This window comes from Malaya genurostris, chromosome 1, assembly GCF_030247185.1.
Source record: "Malaya genurostris strain Urasoe2022 chromosome 1, Malgen_1.1, whole genome shotgun sequence".
NCBI classification, from domain to species: Eukaryota; Metazoa; Arthropoda; class Insecta; order Diptera; family Culicidae; genus Malaya; species Malaya genurostris.
Window position 1 is genome coordinate 66,924,145 of NC_080570.1, and position 8,053 is coordinate 66,932,197.

Sequence of the window (8,053 nt, forward strand, 5' to 3'; positions counted from 1 at the left end):
ACCTCCTCCACTTCTTGGAGGTCTGGGACAGGCAGTCTATCGTCCTCCGCACGCGTTCCCAAGTTCGTTACCGCGCCGCCACTTTCGTATTCCGCCACATCGCCATTGAGGTGCTCGTCGCGACGTTCGGTTTCGACGTTGGGTAGCCACCGTCGAAAGTTTTGACCGCATGCATACAGCAACCAAGTAGTGGTCGGAATCTATATACGCACTGCGGTAGGTGCGAACATCGTTGATGTCCGAGAAAAATTTTCCGTCGATCAAAACGTGGTCGATTTGGTTTTCGGTCTGTTGGTCAGGTGATCTCCAGGTAGCTTTGTGGATATCCTTGCGTGGAAAGAAGGTGCTTCTGACTACCATTCCTCGGGAGGCCGCAAAGTTGACACACCGTTGGCAGGCTGTTCGGCCCGATAACCGATCGGTACATTGCCTCCCTTCCTACCTGGGCATTCATGTCACCGATGACAATTTTTACGTCTCTGCGTGGGCAGCCGTCATAATCTTGTTCTAGCTGCACGTAGAACGCTTCTTTCTCGTCATCGGGTCTCCCTTCATGTGGGCAGTGCACGTTGATGATGCTGTAATTGAAAAAACGGCCTTTAATCCTCAACTTACACATCCTAGCATTGATCGGCTGCCACCCAATCACTCGCTGACGCATCTTGCCCAGCACTATAAAGCCAGTTCCCAGCTCGTTCGTTGTGCCACAGCTTTGGTAAAAGCTAGCCGCTCAATGTCCGCTTTTCCACACCTTCTGTCCCATCCATCAAAGCTCCAGCAGCGCTACGACGTCGAAGCTGCGAGGATTTAGTTCGTCGTATATTATCCTGTCGCCGCTTGCGAAACCTAGCGACTTGCAGTTCCATGTTCCAAGTTTCCAATCGTAATCCTTATTTCGTTATGCCGATTGTTCCGGGTCGTATTCTCTCCTGTATTGTTTGTAATCAATGTTTTATGGGCGGCTTATTAGGCCTACGCCAACCCCCTGTCTCACCGGAGGATCATCGTGCTTGCTCTGTTTAACGTCCCAACTAGCACTAGGACGATTTCGTTGGTGGGGTTGCCACCTTGGATTTAGCTGGACGGGATGCAGCATTTCATACTCAGCCGCTGGATACCAGAACAGACGCTGTTTGAAGCCGCTCCTAACATGGAGTACAGACGCTCCGACATCCTCTAAAGAGGACCCCTTTTCCTGTCAGTATACGACCAAGGTCCCACCGGGGTTGGTTACCCGATCTTTCCTATGGTTGCTCGTACCCCAGCCGGCACCGCGGGGAGGTAGGGATAGGAGTTACTGGACAAGAGGCTAAGAACTACACTGGGGCCTGAATTGCGCATTGTCCAGTCGTTTACCAACCAATATAATAGCAAAATGGAAACTCTACACAAATGGTTAGGAAGTGAACGTGAAAATTAAAGAACAATTTACAGAAGAGTAAGTAAACAAAGAGAATCTGTCATTTTTTTTTAGGCCCATTTGAAATGTTCACGAGGCTTTGTGTATTGAGTGATAAAATCTCAGAGAACAGACATCCAAGTAGAGATTTCAATGCATGTAAGAAATTTAACGGTTGTTTGTTAAAGTGATCAAAAAGTAGCAATTCGCCTATGAAAGCACTTCGAGCAGTCCAGCTAGTCGCCTATCGACTTTTGCGTTCGAGCTTCCATACAATGGTAATTCATGCAAGCAAAGTCGTAAGCAACGATAATTTGTAAGGGATTTTCACGTGTATGGTTTACACTGCTCGTTTGAAAAAGTTTTTACTAGCATGGATGTCTGTTCTCTGTGGTAAAATCTTCGTTATCATTAATGGAACGCGAAAAAACGAGAAAAAACTCTGAACACTCATGTTGAAAATCCTACATGGTCAGGTGAAAAAATCGCAATGGTTCTGAAATTACCCAAAGTTACCGAGATATATTATGTAACGTTGGATCTTATTAAATCTATTAAAAAAGAAGACGCATATGCAGGAAAAGTTTAAATGTTAAAGGTAAAGATTTTATGAAAGGTTATGTGATTATATGAAGTGTGTATATATGTTACTATTTTGAATTGATTTATCACAACAGCATATGGCTTAACATGTTGGCTATTTCTTTATTATCAAATGATTCAAAACGCATAACGAATTTGGAAAGTTTTCGTTTCAATGAGAAATCAAATGCCAAACTTTGAGAGCTACAAGTCTTCTTCTGCTGATAATACAGAATCAGCCCACTGAGACAAAACAATGCGCTTCTTCCACACATCTTTTAGCAATCAATTGATTAGATTAAATTAGTTACAAAGTGCGAAAAATATGTCGTAATAACTATACTAGGGCATTATTACTACCTCAATTATTATGATTTGACATGCCGAAAAGTAGCATTTGAGCGAAGCTTTGGTATTACACTCCTGAGTTGCAATTTGTCAGTCACGTCGAATGACCGTGACAGACTGACTGAAATCATCACCAACTACAATCTGCACTGTAAACTGTGGACTGTCAAATGAGATACTCGATAGTTCTATGACCAAGTAGAAGTGTACTCAGTCAAAGATAGGCGACTCTTTTTGTTTTATCTCTCATTCTCCTATTCCCTGTTGAAGTAAAAAAAAAGAAACAAAGAGAATCCTAACATTCATTATGTTTTGCAAAAAGTTATCGGACTTGTAGTTTATTGGAGTAAATGAATGTATTTCAATATTTTCGCTGTCGCATCGTAATCAAGCAGTGACAGGAGAAATGAAAATAAATTCAATTGCATCGGCAACCAACCAACTTGTCCTGACGAGTGAAATATCGAGAACATTTTAGGTTTGACACTCTACGTGTCACACTCAATACATGGTGACTGGTAGAGTCTGGTTGGCAGCTGTCCAGTGACAGAAGCTATACAGTCTTTATCGTACAATGTTGCTAGTTGATAGTGACAGATATCAGCTCTGGCTACGATTGTATCGACAGTAGGAATTTATCCGGGCTGAAATAAGTTAAATGAGCAACTCTTCGTTTGCAGGATTTGCCCAAATAAATGTTGCTGGGTGATATATGAATCTTCGGTGGCAATCCTATTTCCTAGTGTCCTTTTACCAAGTTATCTGTAGCAGAGCATTTCCCTCAATTTTTTCGCCCAATATTTGATAAATTCAAAAACAAATAGACCTAATTTATAAGACTTTCTGCTAGAGCACAATTTAAACAAATCCATCCTGATAAACTACCACAGCTCGGTAGCAAGAAGTTTTCTAATTTCGAATCCAAATCCGTGCTATCTGTCAACGCTACTCCGGCAAAGCCCATTGCAAAAAGATCTAAATCATGTGAATCTTCCTTCAAATCTCGGCAACCACACTCCCTTGTCCTACTTTTCAATGCGAAAGTCAGCAAGGGATCCAACCGCTTACCGGCCCGACATCACGCGTCCTACAGCTGAGCACATACTGCTAATCAATCATATCACATCGATTGAAATTTTACCGAGCTGGTGTAGAACCATTCATCCATTCATCCATCCATCCATCAAACTGACAGGCCCGGATAGGATTCATAATGCCGAAAACTACCAGCTCTGGAAACGGGCGTGTCCGTCGGGTTTCATCGATATATTTATTTTTTTTTCTAGCAAATTGCACTATCATTTCTAAGGCTCCAAATGTCCCATTCAGGATCCCCGTTTGCTGGCCGGTTGACGCCCGGAGGAGTTGTTTTTTCACAGTTCTGCTATTTGATACGAATAGGAACACTCTATATATGGGTGCTTCATATTTTTCCATTGACTAGCATCGTGTGAAATCACCAGCGAATGATGGGAGCATTCGCAGCAGCCGATCGTTTGTGTGTTGGTGAGTGAGGAGTGAGGTCACCAGTAAATTGCTTAAGGCTGTTATGGATTTTGTTACCCATTTGGGGTTAAATAATTCGTTTTTTTTGCGTTCTATGTTATTTATTCTCTAACGACTTTTTCCGTAAAAATGTATATTTTACTCAATTCTATTCTATTCTCGATTTTCAAATTTCGAAAATAATTCAGGATTTGTTAGTAAAATGTTGACAATATCAACTCTCATCTGCCCCTTTTACAAAGTAACCGCGTATCAGTCTCATTCAATGTAAATTACGCTGGGATAGGCTCGAAATATTCGTTGTGTATTACAAATATATTATAAATAAATCGCAATCGTCCTTTCCTCAAAATACCTCAATTCCCATGTAGGACTGAAATAAAACAGTTTATTTTTTACCATATTAAGTGCCCCTTAACAGGAATCTTACATTCCACTGGGAGCTCTTGCTTAGTACAAATAGTTAGCCTTCTTCGTTTTATAATAACCTCAGCTTGATAAAATCGCGTTTTTTTTTGTTAGTAGAATTTTTTTCCCCAAGCTGAGGACTGTATGTGTCCGCAACCAGAGGGCTCCTAATGTGAGCTTTTTGGTGCGGGGGAGTGTGGAGGGCAAAAAAAAAAAAAAAAAAGAACTTCGACGCAATCAATTGGTAGGGAAGACCGGGGCCAAACCGTACAGCGTAACTATTTTTTAAACCAGTAATTGTTGCGATCTAAGGATTGACTTTGTAAACGTGCTTTCCTGTGCCTGACCTGTTAGCTGATTTACGCAGAGTCAATTTAGTTTGGCGTGTATCGTGTTTGTGTCCAAACCGATGCCAAATTTGGAGCTCTTATCCACAGGACTATGTCAAAAATCTTGTCAAAAGTATGTCTCTAAGGTATCCAGAAATTCTCGATGCTAGAAGAGACTAAGCATCTTACTAAATGGATTTCGAAATCGGCAGAAGTACTACATACAATGGGAAACAAACCGTAAATGCCTTTGACTAACTGGCTGCGAATAATCACCGCTACACACTTAATTGACAGACTGTATGTTAGAACTGAGCACGAGTATTTCTTAAGAACTTCAGATGGTGAGTACTTGTCTGATGAAAGTGATGTACTTCACTATCTTTTTAACACTCACTTTCCAGGATGTATGGTCGTAGTCGATCTCCAAAATCAGGAACGTCCGCTACATGGAATGCAACATGCTTACCAGTGTGGAAAGTCCACAACAACCCTGTTACATGATGTTGTGTACAACATTGAAAAAGTTTTTTCACAAAAGCAATCTTGCTTGGGAGTTTTCCTAGATATTGAAGGTGCCTTTGATAACATGTCTTTCGATTCAATTCTGGAAGCAGCCCGTGGTCATGGCATACCTTCAAGTATCACAAATTGAATACACGCAATGCTTAGCAATCGACTTCTATGTTCATCGCTTCGGCAAGCAGAGATTAGAAAGCTGAGTATCTGTGGGTGTCCTCAAGGTGGTGTACTATCCCCACTTTTATGGAACCTAGTCGCTGATGGTTTGTTAAGGAAACGTAATAACCTTGGATTTCCGACTTATGGTTTTGCCGACGATTATCATATATTGATGACCGGTATAAGCATTAACACTCTCTTTGATTTAATGCAGCAAGCCCTGCGATCTGTTGAACAATGGTTTTGTCAGGTTGAATTATCTGTAAATCCGGGCAAAACATCAATGGTGCTTTTCACTCATCGTAGGATAATCACAGGAGCTCGTCCGTTGCAGTTCTTCGGTTCAGAGGTCACTGTGGTCGATCAAGTTAAATACGTCGGGGTTATTCGTCGGGGAGCTTGCATGGCTTTCGGCCAATGCAGACGAGCTTTTGGAAAATGATGAGGACTCAAACCCAGATACATTCATTGGATCTACACAACTATCGTTAAACCAATTTACATACGGATGTCTTGTATGGTGGCAGAAAGGAGAAGTCGCGACAGTTCAGTCAAAGCTAAATCATCTCCAAAGGATGGTCCTAATGGCGATGACAGGAGCATTCACGACAACTGAAACTGCTGCTCTAGAGGCGCTACTGTGCATTAAACCACTACACGTTTTCCTAAAACAAGAAGCATTATCTTGTGCATACCGTCTTAAGGTTACAGGGCTTTGGAACTGTAACCCTACAGACTATGCTGCTAGCCACACTCGCTTGTGGTCTCAAATGGTTACGTGGGATGAGTGTTTGCTCACTCCTAGTGACCTAACTCTCACATGCAGTTTTCCTTTCAAAACATTCAATGTGAGCTATCCTCTTCGTGAGGAATGGTTGTCTGGTTGTTTGGAACGACAACTTGATGAACACATAGTTTGTTATACGGACGGTTCTTTGTTGAATTTCCGTGCTGGTGCTGGTGTCTACTATCGTGAAATGAAGCTCGAGAAGTCTCATTCAATTGGTAGATACTGCACTGTGTTCCAAATCGAAATCTACGCGATTTTGTGTGGAATACAATCGGCGCTTCAGCAGAGAATATGTGGTAAACGAATTTATTTTTATTCCGGCAGTCAGGCAGCTTCAAAAACACTCAGTTCGAATGATTCACGGTCGAATTTAGTGATCGCATGAACCAGCTTTATCACTTTCAACTAGTTGGATAAAGCACAAAATTTCGTTCTTAGGCTGCATCCAAACATGCCAGCTACTGGCGCACCTTGCAAACTTGCGCTCAGACAAAAGCATTTTTACCAGATTTGAATCTGAAATGTCAAAATGTCTACTGCATTTTCCCAAACATGAATGCAGTATTCTGCTTAGAACTCTAACAGGACATTACTTACTTACTTACCTAACAGCTATAGGCCTGGGGTGTCCTTTGCTGTATCAAGCATACGTCTCCACATAACTCGCTCCATGGCTGCTCGTCGCCAGCCACTCAAGACACGGATGCTTCTGAGATCACCCTTCACTTGATCGATCCACCTTGCTCGCTGCGCTCCTCTTCTTCTTGTACCAGTCGGATTAGATTCAAGAACCATTTTCACTGGGCTGTCGTCCGACATCCTTATGACATGCCCAGCCCAGTTTGGCATCAATTATGTGAATCGTTCTGCACTCTTTCGGGAATGCAGAATGATGTCGCTTTTGTAAAATCTCTAAATCTGCTCGGGCGTTTGAGGTTTTTTTAACTGTGCATTTTGACACCTGCAGATCGTTCAGCATCCTTTCGGGGATGCAGAACCATTTTGTTTCTTTATGTTTTGTGCTGTTATCCCACCTCAGTCACTTCACAATTCTTTTGCATGTTCCTTTTATCCTTCCCTTTCCATAAGGAAAATGTTGAGAAGCCATGGCAAAGCACAAATCTCCAAATAACTAGGGGCACGTGCCTCTAGAGCCAATTTGTTTTGATTCTTGATTGACTGCTCTTCAATTCGATTAGGAAAACAATATGTAGTCAATGACACAATTTCTTAGATATTTTTTATTACTTTTTGTAACTTGTAAACAAATTTCTTTACATAATGATCAATCGGTGCTTTTGAACTACACGTGAGTACTGGTTCGGAAATTATGCTGATTTTGTGAAAGAGATCTGTTTAAGTATTGGCTTCACTATACGCTGTCATCAATACAGGTGTGGCTTATTGGCCGAACGCCTTTCGCACCGAATCAGTGGCAATATTGAGCGGCAGAAGCGTTGCATCCATGGAAAATGTACATGAACCAGTTTATAATGATCCTAAAATCAATACCAAATATATATATTTAAAATTATCTTCCATTGAAATTTTTGAATTGCACCTGCGGACGGAAAATTTTTTTACTCTATTTTACCCCATGTTATAACTTATATATTGAAATAGGTTTCACGGGAAAAAGTCATATTTTTGTAAAGGTGCACCGTTAGGAACCTGAAAGCGAAATGAAAGCTTGCACAATTCATACAATAAATCAATTAATGAGCATGATTTTTGATATTCACACGAGAGAAGAAAACGTGTCAATTTCACTCGTATTCATGTCACTCCGTAATCTCTCTAACATTCCCCATGTCCATCTTTTTTCGGTAGACAGGCACGTATCCAGAGGGAGGGGGGCGAGGGGCCCTGGCCCCTCCCGAAATCACAAACAGAATCAAAAAAAAAGTTTGATGCGAAGCGAACAGTGTCAAAACTAAATAAAATGGAGATTAAACCCAGGGTACGCAAGCGCACTTCGAGTACATGTTTGGCAGGATCCATTATTATACG